Raw genomic sequence first — 17445 nt, forward strand, 5'->3', positions numbered from 1 at the left:
TCGTTATAAAATCCCCTTGGAAGATCCTGTGCCCAGAACCGTGATTTCACACACCCACTGGCACGGACTGGTGCTTCTTAAACATACTCTGCCATGAAGCAGTACAGAGTCCTAGATATTTTGTGCTGGAAAGAGGACCCATTCAGCTGTGAACTCTGTTTCTATGGCATCTACTCAAACGTATTATTTTGCAATCCCTTTTGCATTCTGGGAATAAAGAACCTCTCCAGACTTGTTTTGATCAAAGAGGTGCTACTGGTAAGAATAATGTCAAATGACCCAGCCCAACCTAGCCACTCACATGTGGAAACACTAAGAAACCCGCGTCTTGGCGTCCCGCCAGGAAAGCAGGCCAGACAAATAAGAGACACCAGGATCAACTCCCTAGACTTCCTGGAAACCCTTGCCTAGAAGCCACCAACAGCTCTTTCTCTCCTGGGAAGGCAGGCAAGAAGTAAAGCAGGAGATGCTGACAGCCATGCTCTCCTTCACGCACGAACTGGCTGCCCACTCTGGAGGCGTCCTCTCAGAAGCCAGCTCCAGGATAGCAGAGAAGAGGAACGGGGCCCAAAGGGGAGGGGGATGTGCGCTGGAGTCAGCCACCCATCTGGCCACTGCCTGGGCTGGTCCTGGGTGAGCAGAACCAAAGCTCCACAGAACAACACAGGCCTGAAAACTAGAACCAGAGGTGCTTCGTCCACTGAACTCAGTTCAACCACAAAAATCAACCCGTTATCCTCTAAGGGGGCCATTATTCTGGGTCAGGCCCGTAGACATCTGATAACTGCCCAATGGCTCCACTGTGCACAGGCAGCAAGCAGCACCCTCTTCACCAGAGTCCAGGAGAGCCCACAAGGGCCCTTACAGGAGGGGAGGGAAGGATTATTCACACGGGGAGAGAATCCGCACCAGTCCTCCCTCCTTCTGCTCTGGACCGAGGATGGCAGGCAGAGGCCTCTGTGCCCTTCCTTGCCACCTCTGATATGACAGGGATGGCTCCTTGTGTCAAACGGAGAAGCCCCTGCCTTGACCACTGCTCCCCTTCACTGGGGTGGCAAGAAGCAAACACCAATATGCCTCTGGCCCTGGTCCAAAACTTTGTTACTTTTGATGGCATAAATCTACCTTCCTTTGACTCCCTATTTCATCAAAGCACACTTCTGACCTCAGAAAGGGCCAGGGCTCATTCTCTCCAGGCACACGACAGCCCACCAGCCTTGCCAGTGGCCCGCAGCTGGTGGCAGGCACCTATTACTGTTACCCCAGCTCATTCCAGAGGGTGTCCCAAAGAGCAGCCGCTGCTCAGGGGTTCTGGGAGCAGTACATTCAGAATATTCTGCACATAGTCTTAGAGGGTCAGGGTATACTAGGCACCCTGAAAGGTCTTCACTTAAGAAACCCATTTAGCTCTGTTTAACCTCAATCTTCAAACTCATATTCAATGACAATCAGCCTTTTTTCTCATGTAAAATCTACTACTATAGCCCACAGAACATTAGGGGGGCCAGCCCATTCCACTGATGGGGTACACTGCAGGGGAGTTCCCTTCTGCACTGAGCACAAACCTGTCCCTTCACCACATTCCCCCAGGAAACCCAGCTGTCCCTCCTCACCATCCCTCTGTTAAATGCCTGACTTGAAAACTTCAAGGGACTGTCATGTTCCCTTTCGATTTTGGCTGTGGTGCTGGTGTTGGCAACGGTGGGTCTTAATTTGTGCTTCAAGTAATTTGATTAAGTAGAAGCTTCTTAAGGACAGACTTTTCTGGTACATTTAATGGCCAGTCTTTGATGAACTGCATTTTAATAATGCTCATCAAAATAAAGGGATGAGGCTTTAAGAATAAATGTAAAACATCAGGTGGTCTCAAACTAATTCCTGCTCCCCAAAGAAGCAACATGGAGAGGGTTTACTTATCAAGGAAGTGCAGAGACCTTTCAAAGGGAGGTCCCTGTACTTGCGAGGTGGGTAGTCAAAGCCTTTCCAGAAAGTACACAGAGATGGACAAGGAAATTGTTCCATGTCTTCCCGCTGCCTGTACCTCCCCACCCGCTTCCCACTATCCAGCTGTACCTTCTATCAGTGCAACTCCACTCCCACCCAATAGACTCGCATGCACCCCTAATCTTACAGGGGTGCCTCCTGTGGGATGTCATTGGGGTGCAAAGGAAGAGAACCTCAAAGAGAGATGACAGGGGCAGACCACTCTGCACAGAGTCCCACATCTCCTTGCTATTTCAGAATTAGAATTCAGATGACAGAGGGTTGACAGAGAGATACCTATTAACATGTGAGCATGATTTGGAAAATGAGGTCTGAACTTTTCTGAAAAAAAAAAAAAACACAAAAAAAACAACTCAGTCTGATTTGGCTTGGTTTGACAGTGGGCCTACCTATGCCAGTTAGGTTATGCAGCTCCAGGATTTCGACAGAAAACATACATATGGCAAATACCAATAGACAAGTAGCTCTTTAGACATACAGTGAAAATTTTTACAAGTCATGATTATTTTATGAGAACAGAAATTTCTGAAGGGCACCACCACAGGATATACAATACTCAAGAGCATCCTCCCCACAAGGTGATGACTTCTTGGATGAGGGCCACTTGTCCCCAGTGGTCCTGTGTTGTTGGTAGCTTTATCCTCAGACATGAGAGAAAGGGACTGGCCTCTCTCCCCTGCCCGTATCAGCTCCTGACCCTAAACACCATACCAGTCACCCCGGTGCAATATGTGAAGGGACTGTCACAGATAATCCACAGGGTCAGAGTCATCTCTCTGCAGTCAACATCCAGTTGCTGGAAGTTTGATAGGTACACAAAGAACAAACAAACCTGAAGAGTACATGAAATGAACCAGGCTCCTTAAAAAAACCAGAATGGAAATAACCCAGGATGACAGGACTTTCATTAATGACAAGGTCATGAGTGATTTTTCTTTTCCCTTTAGAGTTCCCCAATTTTTTCTATTGTCACACTAAAATTATAATTACATGTATTTAAATTAGGAGTCTGTTTTTTTAAAGTAGAATCAAACCAGCTCCCCAACTTGAAAAAAAAATATCCTAAGCAACAAGGGGTTTTGAAGATAAACTTCCTTAAAATTCTCAATGCTAGCCTCTTGGGACATCAACTTAAAATTTTTAAATGGAGAAAGAAGCCACTTGTTGAATCTTATTATAATAAACAATACTGCATGTATTGGCAAGGCAAGGGAGTAGGGTCAGAGTTAAATCCTCAACTCCAGTCTCATCTTAAAGTATATAAAAACAGTGAAAAACGATCATTTCTCTGAAAAATTTCATGAAACTTCTAAAAATAGGTGTTAGAATGAAGTTCATTTATATGTTCCCTGGGGTGGAAAACAACTTTCTCAGCCCAAGTGTTAAGAAGCTATGGGTAATGTGTTAATGACGTACAGGTAAACACATGTCTGTGCTTAAGAACGATGACAATACTGGTCCCATGTCAAACGCATTATCTGTTTGTCCACAGTAGCTGACAATTTCTTAATGAAAAATGAGAGGTATTTTGAACTAGTATTTCACATTTGGCAGGGACAGCAAGAAAAATTCATCCAGGTTATTTGGCTGGAGCTAAGAAAATTCAGATTATTAACTAGATCAATTTCCTATAAGTGATCCAATTTCTCTAAAGAAAAAAACACCCCTTTGGAGTGACAAAGAGCTATTTTATTCTTTTTAAGATCACTTATCATTCACTGCCTACTTCTAAGCTTACAAGAAGCCCTAATCACCTCAAACATGAACATTCTGGGTCCTTTAATATTCCTTTAGTTCTTTAGCTTTGAAAAGATCTGTGATCACACAAAATCAAACTTCTAGTATCTTTTCTTGTTTCTGAAATCAGCATTCCAGATGTACTCTATGCCTTACAGATCCCAGAGGATCATTACACTGGGTATACTTTATTACTATGGCAACGCCAGCTTTTGCCTCATGTTTATGCTATATTATGCTGAGTTGCTGGTTTAAGTAAATATCCACAATAACCCTTAAATCATTCGCACAATTAGTAGGTTTGATTTGGATCTATTTAACACATGTTCTCTGGCTCTGCTTCTTGCCCTAAACTTTTCTGGGGCGGATAGAGGTTTTTCTGCACTGGGATGCATTCACCACTGGCAGACCCTATCACCCCAGTGAGCCAAATCCAGCAATTTCCACTAATGCATGCATGTATTGTCTTCTTGTTTCCAGTAACTATGTAGAAACCCAAATAAAACTATCAGTGTTACCAGGGAAAATTCAGATTTCCACTCAACAGGGCCTTTTACACCTAAGCAGCATTATAATGTATCTATCTGGTTCCAATGAAAAAATTATGAGTAAACCCTATTTGAACTGCCAATAGTAGTCTGCTGTGCCCAGGAGATTGATCAAGCAGGGTTATCTCTTTGTCACACTGAAATCAACCAAGCATTTATTTCCTGATCAATAACTACATGGACAACATGGTCCCAGAGGTCTCAGGGGAGTTTCAATTTCTTGGAAGAGACAAGATTGTTATTCAGCGTCAGCTTAAGCACTGTTTATTGAGTGCCTGCTGAATGAAACAAAAGTGAATAAGATATTTATAGTTAAGGGTTAAATTGTGTTTAACCCTTAAATATAATGGTTTTTTAATTAAATTTATAGATATCACAGAGATCTAAGTTTGAGAAACCTATAATTCTCCTTTAAGGCTGTAGCTCTGGGGGGAAGAGTATTCCCAGCTGGGATGAGTCCCCTATGAATCCAGTGAAACTGAAATAGGTCAAGTGAAAACGACAGGTTGGGAGAAAGGCTTTTATTTCTTACAGTCACTCAAGTTCGTTAGCCAGGCCTGGCTCTGTCCATCTCCTCTGGCCATGGATCCATTTGTCTCAGACCACACACTTCTCCTCTGACCCCAGGTCCAGCTGCAACTCATGCTCTGCTTGCCCCTCCTGCTGCAGTCACGGTGCATGCTCTACTCCCCAACCCATCCCCTTCAGGAGCAGCTCCATAGGCAGGTCCGTGGTGACTGGCACCAGAGCAATTAGGTACCAGGAATGGAAGGGAGGAGAGAATGGCCATTTTCTCTCCACCCTTGTGCTTCATCTATGGGAGGCTCTGCAGTGGTAAGCATTTCCTGTTGTGTAAATGAACTAAGACTAGGCGGGAGATTCTTGAAATTCTGCCATTTACCCCACAGAGGCCATTAGCAAAGCTATCTTCTTAAGGACATGGGGTGATATCTCCCCTAAAGAGGATAAATATTACAATGGCAAATATGTAAAGTGATGTAGAGGACACTTATCTCCTTAGCCAGGCAGGAAGGCAATTTTTCCTTCTCTGGGTCCTGTTCTCTTGAGGAGAGACATGGAGGCAGGTTGGGTGTTTGAATGGTAGACAAACTTGAAAGGAACCTCCAGTTGGATCTGAGTAAATTCTACTTTGGCAACCTGATAAACTAGTTTCCTGTTATTTTATCAAGATTTCTTATTGAAGTGGTCCAGCCTCATCACCACACTAAGAATTAAATCTCACCTTATGTCAAAATGGAAGGGGTAATAGAAATGATCCTCCTTCTAAGAAGGTCCTATCAGTATCTCTAGCTCATATATCCAATCATGGAGGACCACGCTAGAATTTGTAACTTCATTATAGCTTCACCCACATTCATTGAAGAGCTGTGACTTAAGATATAGTTGGGATTTAAATGGATGGAAGAGGAGACATTTTAAACAAGGGGTTTAATATGAACCAAGATTCCAAGGTAGATAGAATCAAGATGAATTTGTGGAAACAGCCTGATAAGCATGGTTAAGAGTTCCTGGGAAATAGTGGAAAGTACAATGGGTTACAAAGATGAAACTAGTTCAAGGAAAGTCCAGACCCTAGACATAAATTATCTGATGCAGTTAAAAGGGAGTCACTGAAGAGCAAAAGCAAATTGTAGCAGAATAACAGTAGACCTTCTCAATGCCTCCCATGCGCACACGTGCGCACACACACATACACAACTGCATATCACTTCCTCTCTCTTCTGAGAAAGGAGATAAAGAAATACATTATCCCAAACACATGTGTCAGAATTTCATGTCAACTGTGGTCTTATTTACCTCGCTAACCCTCTAAGTCAGTGTTTCTCAAATTTGAATGAGGTTCAGAAACTTTTGAAGAAGAAGAATTATCAAAGAATATCTTACTAAAGGGCTCTGGCATCCCTGGTTTGAAAATCACTGACTTAAATCTAGAGCAACTTTTTTAAAAGACTTTGTAACTGATAAAATTCTATTTTAAGACATCGAGATAAAGTTTAAAAATTACACAGAACATTCACTAACTGAGAATTATCATAGGAACTCATGTTTCAGAACCCCACTTATAACTACTAGGCAAAATCAAGTAATTTCTATCAAACAAGCTGCTCTTGTCAGCCTGTTCAAATTTCAAAGTTGGTATAAGAAAGTTTCTAGTTCAAGGAGTCTTTATGAGACATTTCCTAAAATGACTATTTTCTGTATGAAGGTTTCAAACTGCCCAACAGAATTTGTCTTGTGTCTTCCATAGCCTCCTGTATCTAATGGGGCTTCCTATTAATGTTTGTAATATAATTATCACTTTCATTCAAATGTCTCCCAATCCTCAATGCTAACATAATAGTTTAAGTCACTTGTGTAGGGCCTCCCCAGGGAAACACAGTTGTCATAAATCTCCTCACCAAAATCATGGGAAGCATCCCTTCTTACTGGACATCATTAGGAAAATTCTCACTGTCTAGTGAGGCCAATTCCCTGAACCATTTAGAAATCTACTGGAACTCCCTTTTTAGACCTCTGAGGAAATATTTTCCCTAACTTAAGTCTAATGGCCATAAATGGGTTTGGGGTATTCCTCTAATTCCAATAGATCATAAATGTGTTCTCTATTGGAGGTGGTCCCTGAGGGGCTACAATAGGTACTGAGGGGGAGATGAAGTGGAATAGTTATTAGCCCCATGTATGTACATTTTCTAAACTGAGGTTCCATGTAAAACTGTTTGAAGATAGGGTTTCTCAGCTGTTAAAAAGGGGAGGGGTAGTTTTTGGAATACACTGCTGCTATTCCATGACCTCATTCTATGGGGTAGAATTCTGAGTCCCTGCAAGGGGAGATGATGTCCCAAAGTATTAAGCAGCCCTAATGGCAGCAGCTGAAACTAAACACCTGAGCCCATCCCCAAGCCAACCTGCTCCCTCTATTGCTCATGGCTTATTAGTAAACTGAGAACTCAGTCTCATCATCAAGAAACTCCCATCATTTACAGCAATGCAAAAAAGAGTGTGAGGTCAAAATTCACTAGGACTTAGAAGACCCAAATCTCAGAAGAAGAGGGCTGGGCAGAAAAAAAATCTCAGGAACTCTAAGGACTACATAATTGTTTTTAGCTTTAAATGACCCTAGTTAGAAAACATACACTAAGAAGGAATGAACAAGTATGTGTAATCATTTAATAATAGCATAAACGTACCCTCAGGGAGGAAATGGGAATTACAAAGGGCATCCCAGATAGCTAACCTTGACATCTGCCTCCATCGACTGTGATGGGCTGACCTTCTGAGGCACACGGGGACTAGTCTGCACTTTCAGAGTTTTCCAGATGTTCCTGGAGTTGCTCTCTTTCTTTACTTCTTGCATCTGTTCTAACTAGGAATGGCTACTCTTTAATCACACTGACCACACCCCCAACTCCAGTTCCCAAGAGACTTCTAAAAGTTCTCTAAGCTGTTTCAGAGCATACGACACTACTACAGTATTTTACCTCCTCCAAGATAGTTAAGGACAGTTGGATGTGGCTGTTCCAATTCATCCCAAAATCTTTATGGCTCAAGAATGGGCCCCCCAGAACGGAAACAGCCATAGCCATACATGGGAAAATTTAGTGTTTTCCCAAGGCTCAAGAGGTTAAAGGGAAAATGCAAAGGAAATATGGATTCTGCATACCCACACTCCAACTTCAGTCATGTTCTCCAGGATGAAGAAGAGCCAGGTTCTTTCCATTCTCATTTTAGAGACCTTAAAAGCTCAATGACATTAATTCCAGAGATCAGTGTGGAGCTTCAAGGGAAAAAAAATCAGATAACCAATAGAGTAGTTTCTTAATGTAATCCCACAGATCACAACAGGAATGTCTTTTACCTAGAACTTAGATTTTTCATAAAATTGGAATGTAAAAAAATCAGTACAAACCTTTCTTATCAGACAAGATCTATTTAAATTGGTGCAGAGTATGCTAGCCTAAAATAAAACTTGAATCAGAAAATATGATTCCTTTTCTTTCCAGACTATCCCTGTCTCCTTTTCCCATTTTATCTCAATATTCTTGTGGTACTTCTACCCTGTCATCTCTAAAAAAAGCCTACTCAGAAGCAAAGGGGTGCTCATTCCTTTGATGTGATGCCTCCCCAAGGAGCCCTGGCCTTTGCGGTCTCTTTTCTAACTGGGGAATAGAAGGCTTTAGGGCTTCATTCATTACTGGAACAGGTGGGAGAGAGTTCCTGCAGAGCAAGACGGTCCAGTGTCCCTAAAAGGCCAGCACAGGGGCAGCTGTAAGGCTGCAACAGCATCAGCCAACCATGGAGCTGCTTCCCCCCACCTGCCTCTACGCCCTTCAGAATTAGACAGCAGATGGTGGGGCAGAAGAAAATCACGTCTGGGGGTGGGCAGGCCCTGAAGCACCCACAGGACTTTGATATCTGTAGAGAGCATGATCAGTTCTCTGAGGACAGCAGAGAGGAATGAGCAGCTTACCTATGGCATTCAGGATTCTTATTTTAGGAAAGTGACATCTTAGCATTCAGCAGGCAGTCAGCCAACTTGAAACTTAACAGCCTAGAAGTTCTCATAGAGAAGGCCCCACAACCCTGTTACCAGATCGAGCTGGTAGAGGCGAGAGGAATCTTTACTTATTTCTGGTAAGAGACTAGAAGAATTCTACTCATGCTTAATTTATTTAACCAACCAGTTTCTCTAATTGTGAGGTACAAAGAGGTTGAGTAAATTGTCTGATGTCATACAACAAGCTGTGGGGCCAAAAACCTGGCTCCAGAGTGTAAACTGTGCTCTAAACCCTCCGCTAGGCTGCCTCCCTCAGTGTGGAGAGGCATGCAGAGGAGACAACTCAGCACACAGGGGCACATCAGTCCCTCTCACCACAGTTCATCTGCAGACTTTTCCATATGAAGTGAGCAAAGAAAGGAAGCATCAACTGGTTGCAGTGAGAATTTCTGTAGTAAATATGCATAAGGTATCTCTCTGCCTTGTAGCTCCAATCTCAGTTTCTGCATTATTGAAATGGTGAGAATAGCAGCATTTCCCTTTAGGAGCTGGTGTGAACTTGTAATGATGTAGCACCTGTACAACACTGCACCCAGGGCCTGCCACATATCCAGCTCCCTTCTCCACCTTTTGAGGACATTTGTGAAGTTTGAATGGAAGATTCCAGGTATGAGTTAGGAACCCCCATGGCAAGGCACCTGAGAGTCTGTAAGCAGAAGAAAGGTAAGTCAGTGATAAAATTCAGGGAGCCACGGAGGGACTGGCAGGTCAGGAGATCCCCAGCAGAGCAGTTTCAATCAAAATGGGGTGGGGGATATGCAGAGAGAACAGGGTCCATAGGTGAAAAAAATCTGCTTCTGAGGGAATCCAGGGACCTGAAATTAACAAGGAAACTTCCTACAGCTTCTATAGGACAGACTGAAAATGAAAGAAACTGCTCCCATCCATTCAACCCAAGCCAGGGTCTGTGCCTGCAGAAAAAGGTTAGGGACTAAGAAGGTAGTTAACTAGTGGTCCCTTGTTCCCTTCCACAAAGTATATCATAAAATACCATCACACTCTGCTAGCACATTGGATTGTGAATGTGGCATGCTTAGGAATTACAAGCCTTGTGTGAATTTAACAATTCAAAGTCAGCCATGGGACAAAAAAATGATTTTTATCCTCTCTGCTGACTTCAGAACCAGACTCTAGGATAACACACTCTTTGCCTTCACAATCTGATTTCTGGGAAGTAGAGAATGAGAGGCAACAGTCCTACAGGCCCCCACCCCATCTGACCCCAACCCATCCCAGGTTAGAGCATGAGGTCAATCTCTCTCCTTGAAGCAAAGAGGGCGATAGACTTTGAAGCAGCCATGACAAGAGTGCCTCCTCCTCTTGGAATTGTGCCAACCCGAGGCCCCCACCCTCACCCCAGTCACACGTGCCCAGGGATGTAGGGTGGGGAAAACTTGATTCACCAATCTCAACACCATTAGCCAACAGAGTCTTGTTCCAAATGCCCAATGCAGGTCATTACCTCCTTGGGAGTTTTAAGGATGATCTCAGTCTTCAGTCCAGAAATACGGCAGATAACAAGGTAACAATAAGGCTAGGTAGGCAGCCAGGTAAACAGGCAGTAAGGCAGGTAGCAGGCAGCCAGCCAGCCTCCCCACAGTCTTGGGGTGAAGGACTCCTTTTCCCTTCTTCTCCTGTTTGGACCTGAGGACAGGGGAAGGGACTGGCTGCTCCAAGGGCAGTCCCTGCCCTCCTCATTTCCCACACACAGTTCATCCCCAGAAACACTTCCCTGTTTCCAACCCATAGACTCTCCCTGTCTATTCTGTTCTGCAAAGGCTTATTCCAGGGTGAGAACCAGAGCTCCCACACACACCACCTGAACCCAAGCTGGCCTTGGGGAGCTGGACTGGGCAGGCTGGGCTGGCAACATAGCAGACCCTTCCCCAGATTACTGCCAGGCCTTGGAGTTGACATATGACTGATGTGTTACACTGCAAGCTTTTCTCAATCTGTACAAAACTAAAGCAGTCCAGAAGGGTGACATCAGAATAAGCGGTGCGTGGCTCGTATCAACTCACTCCATATAATTCAACTCCACAAAGTAACCAGGGAACTAATCCTTAAAATAACCAAGAAGATTTGGCTTGATCCACTGCAAGGTCTTGAAAAGACAAGCTAACTTTCTCCTTGCTTCCCTTATACTTCTTTTGGAGAAAAGGACGTTGATGTGCTATGAATAAGAATATCTTTTCTTTCCTAAAACTTTTTGCCATGAAGCATGCTACCAAATAAAGGGAGAATAAGGGTATGTGTGATATTTTGCTGATTTATTTTTAAAAAGATGAGGTGATAAATCCAGCTAATTTCTAAGACTTTATCATTGAAATTTTATATAAGCACAGCCTTTTTGCTACACAATATTCATTAATATTCTAGTGAGTAAAATTGACTTAGTTGATCACATTAAAAATTCATCTGTGTGACACTGGAAGTTATTCTCAGTATTCCAAATTGTACCAAAGTGTCAGCATCAAAAGAGAAAAGCCAAAACTCTGTTTTGGGAGCTATGACAGCCTTAATGCAATGTAAATTGAAAATTTACATTACTGTGTAATACCACTGAGAAATATGAGACTATTAGAACTCTTTTTATCATTCAATCCAAAACTAAATTAGAAGAAACATTTCTCTTCCAACTGCAGTTGCAGGGAATCTTCGCTGCCTGCTGTACTCTCTCCCCTATTTCCATGGAAATGAATATGGCGCCAGGTGAATAGAACACCTCCCAGACATCTTTCAGGAACCAAAACCCTCTATGGTCTCTGTCTTTACAGTTACTGCTACACCACACATTTCAAAGGCTGGTGAAGTCCAAATAAATTTTTCAAATCCTTTTATTTCCTCTTCCTGAGTACACACATTCCTTCAATATTCAGACATTTGGCATCACCATCAACCCTTACCATTCCTGAAATAAACACCAGTTGCAAATTTCACCCTTGCAGCCCCTACAGGGCCTACTTCAGACTAATTTGAACTGAACTAAGTATTTCCAGGTGCTACCACTAATGCCTGGAACACCACGGGATTTCCCACACCAGAGAATCTCAGTTTTTTTCCAGATACTAACACATATTCCACTTGAATAAAGTTGGGATTTTTTGTTTTGTGTTATTTTAACAGAAGAGCAACTATATCCAGACCCCATCATGAACCTCCAGCCTTACCTCCTGGCATCTGGCATTTAGCTAGGCAGTCACCGTGTCTCACTCTTAACAATCCAGATCCTAAATCTGTCTCCTGAGGTCCCAAATTTAGCATGGAGACTTGCTTGGCATGAAAAGAATTGGAACAACTCATTCACAACCTGGATCATTTCTCGGTCTCCCAACGAGAGACAATTTTAGTAAATCTAAAATAAAAGGAAATAAATGGATCAGGCTCAATTTGCAATAACTACACTGATAAATATATCAACTAAAAATAATTTTCTCATATAAGGAAAAAAATTAAGCACATTTGACATAACGCAATGATTTCATGAATGATTATGTTACATCATAAATCTATAAGGCAGCTGATCACCACATTATAAAGGATGAGATGAAGGGGAGGCAAGCCCCAATTTAACCATGAACAAAAGCCAACAAGTCAGATCTAAACACCCACTGAAAGTGCTTTCTGGCTGGAGTTCATGCTGAGCTGCAGAAGTCTGGGTGCCACTCAGCCACAGGGATCAATGCGCCATTGTGAATCCACAGGCTTAGCAGAAAACTCAACAGGCCACTGTGTGTTTCACAGCAAGATCCCTGGAAGGATAAAAATCACTAATTCTGCACCAGCAGAGCAGGAGGTTTGTCCATTCTAAAGCCAAAGCTACCAACATCAGTAGAAAGAAATGCAGAAGGAAGAAAGGAGAGGAATGAGCAGGCCTCAGACGACAGACAGACAGTCCTACAGTAAAGCAGAGGGCAAGAGGGAACAGGAGCTGCTGTCATGCTTGGGGCCTGTCATCAACCTCTCCTTGTCAGGGCATCTGACCTTAGGTGGATCTCAAGATCCTCAGCACAGGTTAGAAGAAAAGCCAATGCCAGGCAGGCAAAGGCCTGGCAGATATTAACAGGCAGGAGTTATAAGCAAAAGTTATCTTAACATCCAAATCAGACATGTCCAGAAAGGTGCAAAATGACTCTTCTAAGTTGGGAAATGCAAGGCATTTTTGGAGTTTTGCAACAGAGCTCAACAAAACAAATTCACAGTTAAGGAAAATTCCAATTATTTCTTTGCCGTAAAGTTAAAGGATAATATCAACAGGGATTATAAAAATTATTCCAAAGAAATCATTTTTAAACACTTTAATCTCTGTCTCCTGATATTTTTAATGTCAAATATTGACAAACATATTTAAACTCACTGAATCATTCAAAAGCATTTTTTATCCCAACAAATTTATTTTTAAGGCACCCAGGTCACAGTACAAGGGGAAAGGGGACTGAGTAACAGTATCATTTAACATTTGTATAGTGCTAAAAACAGTTTACACAATGTTTTTTATAGAAGCTTTGTCACATTTAAATTCCCAGATGACCCAAACATCTAATGTTAAATTTAACCTAAGCCAACAAAACCTTTCTCCAAAACTTCTCATTGGTTTTCTTTTGATTTTTCCTTCCTTATTCTCTCCTCATAGTCCTTTTATTGGTCAAGACTGAAGATCAGGTTCATAGAGGTGGAGTACATGGTCCAAGGTCTTACTGCGACATTTGCTGGTGGAAACTAGGACACCAAACCCCCCCCCTGTCCCCCCCACCCGACCCTTGGCCACCTTTCTGCAGCCCTGAGAGTTTCTAAGAACAGTGTCTGAAGGTGACCTAGAAGAAAGCACGGCTGACTCCTCCCCAACCACTAAGCAGACCTTAGCGACTTATTGCACTGTTGATGCCTCAGTCGCCTCATCAGGAAAACGCAAAAGAGCACCTTTCTCCCAGGGCAGTGTAAGCTGGTTCAGAAATTCTGGGCAGCAACCAGACCATCAAAGTTAACTGACACAACTAGCTCATGAAATTGGTATCATGTAATAATACATGATTGTGTAAACTGTTATTACCCACACGTAATCGGTTGAATATTAGCCACCCAAAGATACCAAATCCTCAAGCCAGAACTTATAAATGCTACCTTATTTGGGGGAAAGGGTCTTTCAGATATAATTAAGGATCTTTAAGGAGATAATCCCAGATTATCCAGGTGGACCCCAAATCTAATAAGAATAGACACACAGAGGAGAAGGCAGAGTGAAAACGAAGGCAGAGACTGGAGCACTGTGGTTACAAGCAAAGGAGCAGGGGGAAAGGCATGGAATGGACCATCCCCCATAGCTTCTGGAGGGGGTGTGACCCTGCTGACACCTTTAATTTGCATTTCTGGCCTCAAGAACTGAGAGGATAAACTTCTGTTGCTAAGTCCCCAAGTTCATGGTAATTTGTTGCAGCAGCCCCAGAAAACTAATACACCAGGGAAAACACACTGGTTTGTTAAGCAAGAAATAAAAGAGAGAAAAGAAATTTCAACAGTTAGTGTTGCACTTTTTGCAGAAACTGCTAAGGGGGAGGAAAATCTGATTGAAATTTGGACCTCAGATTCATGAAACTTGAAAAATGGTTATTTGGACACTTGAGCCTTTCTCTCTAAGAAGTAGGAAGGTGGCCGGGTCACGTGTTCCCTTGCAGGGCACTGCCACGGAACCTGGGGCAGTGGCTCTCTCGGTGCAGGGGTGTTCTTTATGGGCTCACTGCCTTTGGACCACTACTAACTTTTCCAAATGTGAAATCAGGCTCTGCATTTCTGAGATGAGCTTGTTTGCAGGCAAACAATGCTCACTGCACATCTTGAAGAAGCAGTTTCCTCCGAGGCATCACATGGAGGCCCAGGGAGTCAGTGATGTTCACGGAAGCTACAGGCACCTGCTGGGGTACCAGGAGGTGCATCCTGGGTGCAGATGCCAGCAGCTATCACAGCACTTCTTCCCTGCAGCTTATGAGGACCAGAGGAAGGGCAGGTGCAGGGATTGCTTTAGGAGCCAGAAAAGATGCCCTATGGGAGGCTCTGAGGGGAGTCAGGAAGAGATACGATCTATAGCCACAGGCTGCTGAAGTGTGGCATATCCAAATCAGGAAATGTATTTGCAATAAAATCAATTCAATTCAATCAACATTTGAAGGGCAGTCTGGGGAGCAAGTGGTGTGTTAGATGCCAGAAACGGAAGGGGAGACAAGATTCCTGCCCTCTGGGTTTCTGCATAGTGGGAGCTCTGTAGGATGATGATGAAAATGACATATTAGAGATGACAGTGAAGACAATGGCTGACTTTCATTGCATGCTTGCTACTTAACAGTCACCATTCTAGGCCCTATGTATTCCACTGGGTTCTCCAATTAGACAGTGATGTAGTCACTATTTTCCCACTTTGCACGTGAGGCATCTGAGGCCCAGAGATGTAAGTGACTTACCCTTCACTAAACGATTAGAAAAGAAGAGCCAGGTTCCCAGCCCAGGCCTTTGAGCTCTGGAGTCGTGTTCTTAACCACTGTAGTAAGTGTGGAAAGGGATAAGAGATTTGGTTAAAGCATAATGAGAACACAGATAAGAGACTACTGCTTGCCTTCACACCAAATGAGAGTGTGTTGTAGGAGAAAGGTACAGAGAAAAAGGGACATGAAATTAGACTGTGAGTGATGAGAAGATCACCTAGAGGAAGGTGGAGGGGTGGGTGGATGTGCTATCAGAAGTTCGTCAAGAGGGCAAAGGTGAGGGGTGAAGGACAACTGCACACCAGGAACAGCAGAGCCAGCTTAGGGGCTCCCTCAAAATTCACCAAATGCAGTGGGAAAAGAGGCCAAGGTCAGCTTTGGATCATAAGACGGACTTTACTTTCTCTCAAGAGGGCTCTACATCACCTGTATTGCTTTTTTAAATTGCAGATTATCTTAGGGCCAGCCTGCTAAATTAAAAGTGCTCAGCGTGGTTCAGCTTTCTGCACTTTAGCAAGTTCCCCAGGTGATGTTGTGAATCCTAAAGCTGGAGAAACTCTGCTGTTCAAGGACCCACTACAGTAATGGTCCAGGCAAAGGACGGGAAGGTCCCAATTAGACAGTGGAATTTCCATATAGTAATTCTTACTAAATTTGCAATTGTATAGACAAATTAAAGAATCATTTGAGACTAATTAAACCTGCATTAATTGTCATAGTACAATCCACATTCTAACTACAGTAGTCCCCCCCTTATCTAAGGGGGATATATTCCAATCCCCCCAGCGGATGCCTGAAACCAAGATATATACTGAACCCTATATATGCTGATTTTTACTATATGTACATACTTATGATAAGGTTTAATTTAGAAATGAGACACAGTAAGAGATTAACAACAATAATTAATAAAATAAAATAATTATAATAATATTCTGCAAAGAAAGTTATACAAATGTGGTCTCTCTCTCAAAATCTAATTATACTACACTCACACTTCTACATCTCATGATGCTGTAAGATTATAAAATGCCTGCTGAAGAGAGGAAATGAAGTGAAGGACATAGGCATTGTGTCCCAGCATCAGGCTACAGTTAACCTTCTTGGATATGTCAAAAGGAACGTCATCTGTTTCCTTTTGGAGTAACTGAAACCATAGGAAGCAAGATAAGGAGGGACCACTATCCCGCAGTTCAGCTTTTGATTACAAATTCAATCTGTCTAGGGGTAGAGCCATTTTGTATTTCAAGTTTGAATACTGCCCAAAGCAGTTACAATGTATCTTAACTATGGCTCAAAACAGAAAGCTAAATGAGTTCATCTTATTTTCTAATCGAGACTTCAAAGATCCTTTTTCTTTAATAGCTCTTAACAAGAACATGCTTCTAAAAGCTTAGTAGTGACTAAAGAATGACCTCCCTTAACAATACTTGAGTTAAACTCTTCTAAAACAGGTTGCAGCCAAGAAATTCTAAACACTTGATTAAACTACTCAAGCCACAGAAGGCCACTGTGTTTTGAAATGGCAAAAATTAGAATGAGACAGAATATTTTTATTTGGTCTAAAATAATAATGCCTTAATGTGTACATTGTTCAACAATCCTACAAGGGATAGTTTATATCCCTTAGGAATGAGACTTTACTGCTAAGCAAGTTGGTATGAATCATCTTAAATTGGCTAATGTACCAAGGGACACACAGTTGCTTACTTACTGAATGTTGCTTTAAAAAAAAAGTTTCAAAACTGAATCCTCAGGCCAAAGAGGTGGTCAACAAAAACAAATGGCTAAGATAACAGCAATGTTTAGCAGAAAAAAATGTAACATGAGTTGAATAAGCAAAAAACACTTCTCCCAAGAACATGCTGACATCAACAATACTATTAATACAACAAAGTTCAATTATGGTTGAGAACCCCATTATAAAAGGATACCAGATTAGTACTGTTTTATATCCACTTAAAAGTTACTTACTTAGTTCTGGAATATCCTGAGTATCTAACTTCCTGTACCTCATCCCAGAGATCAACTAAACACTGACTTGAGTATCAGTACAACAGATGATCAACAAACACATGTGGACATTACTGGTTGAGATAGTTTGACT

General features: G+C 42.5%; 1 protein-coding gene across 7 annotated transcripts in view; it reads right to left on the reverse strand.

Annotated features, from left to right (window-relative positions):
• The window catches only part of PTPRM (protein tyrosine phosphatase receptor type M), an 895627-nt gene that overhangs the window by 844976 nt on the left and 33206 nt on the right, over positions 1-17445 (reverse strand). The window lies entirely within an intron of this gene.

This window comes from Manis pentadactyla, chromosome 6 (assembly GCF_030020395.1).
Source record: "Manis pentadactyla isolate mManPen7 chromosome 6, mManPen7.hap1, whole genome shotgun sequence".
NCBI lineage: Eukaryota > Metazoa > Chordata > Mammalia > Pholidota > Manidae > Manis > Manis pentadactyla.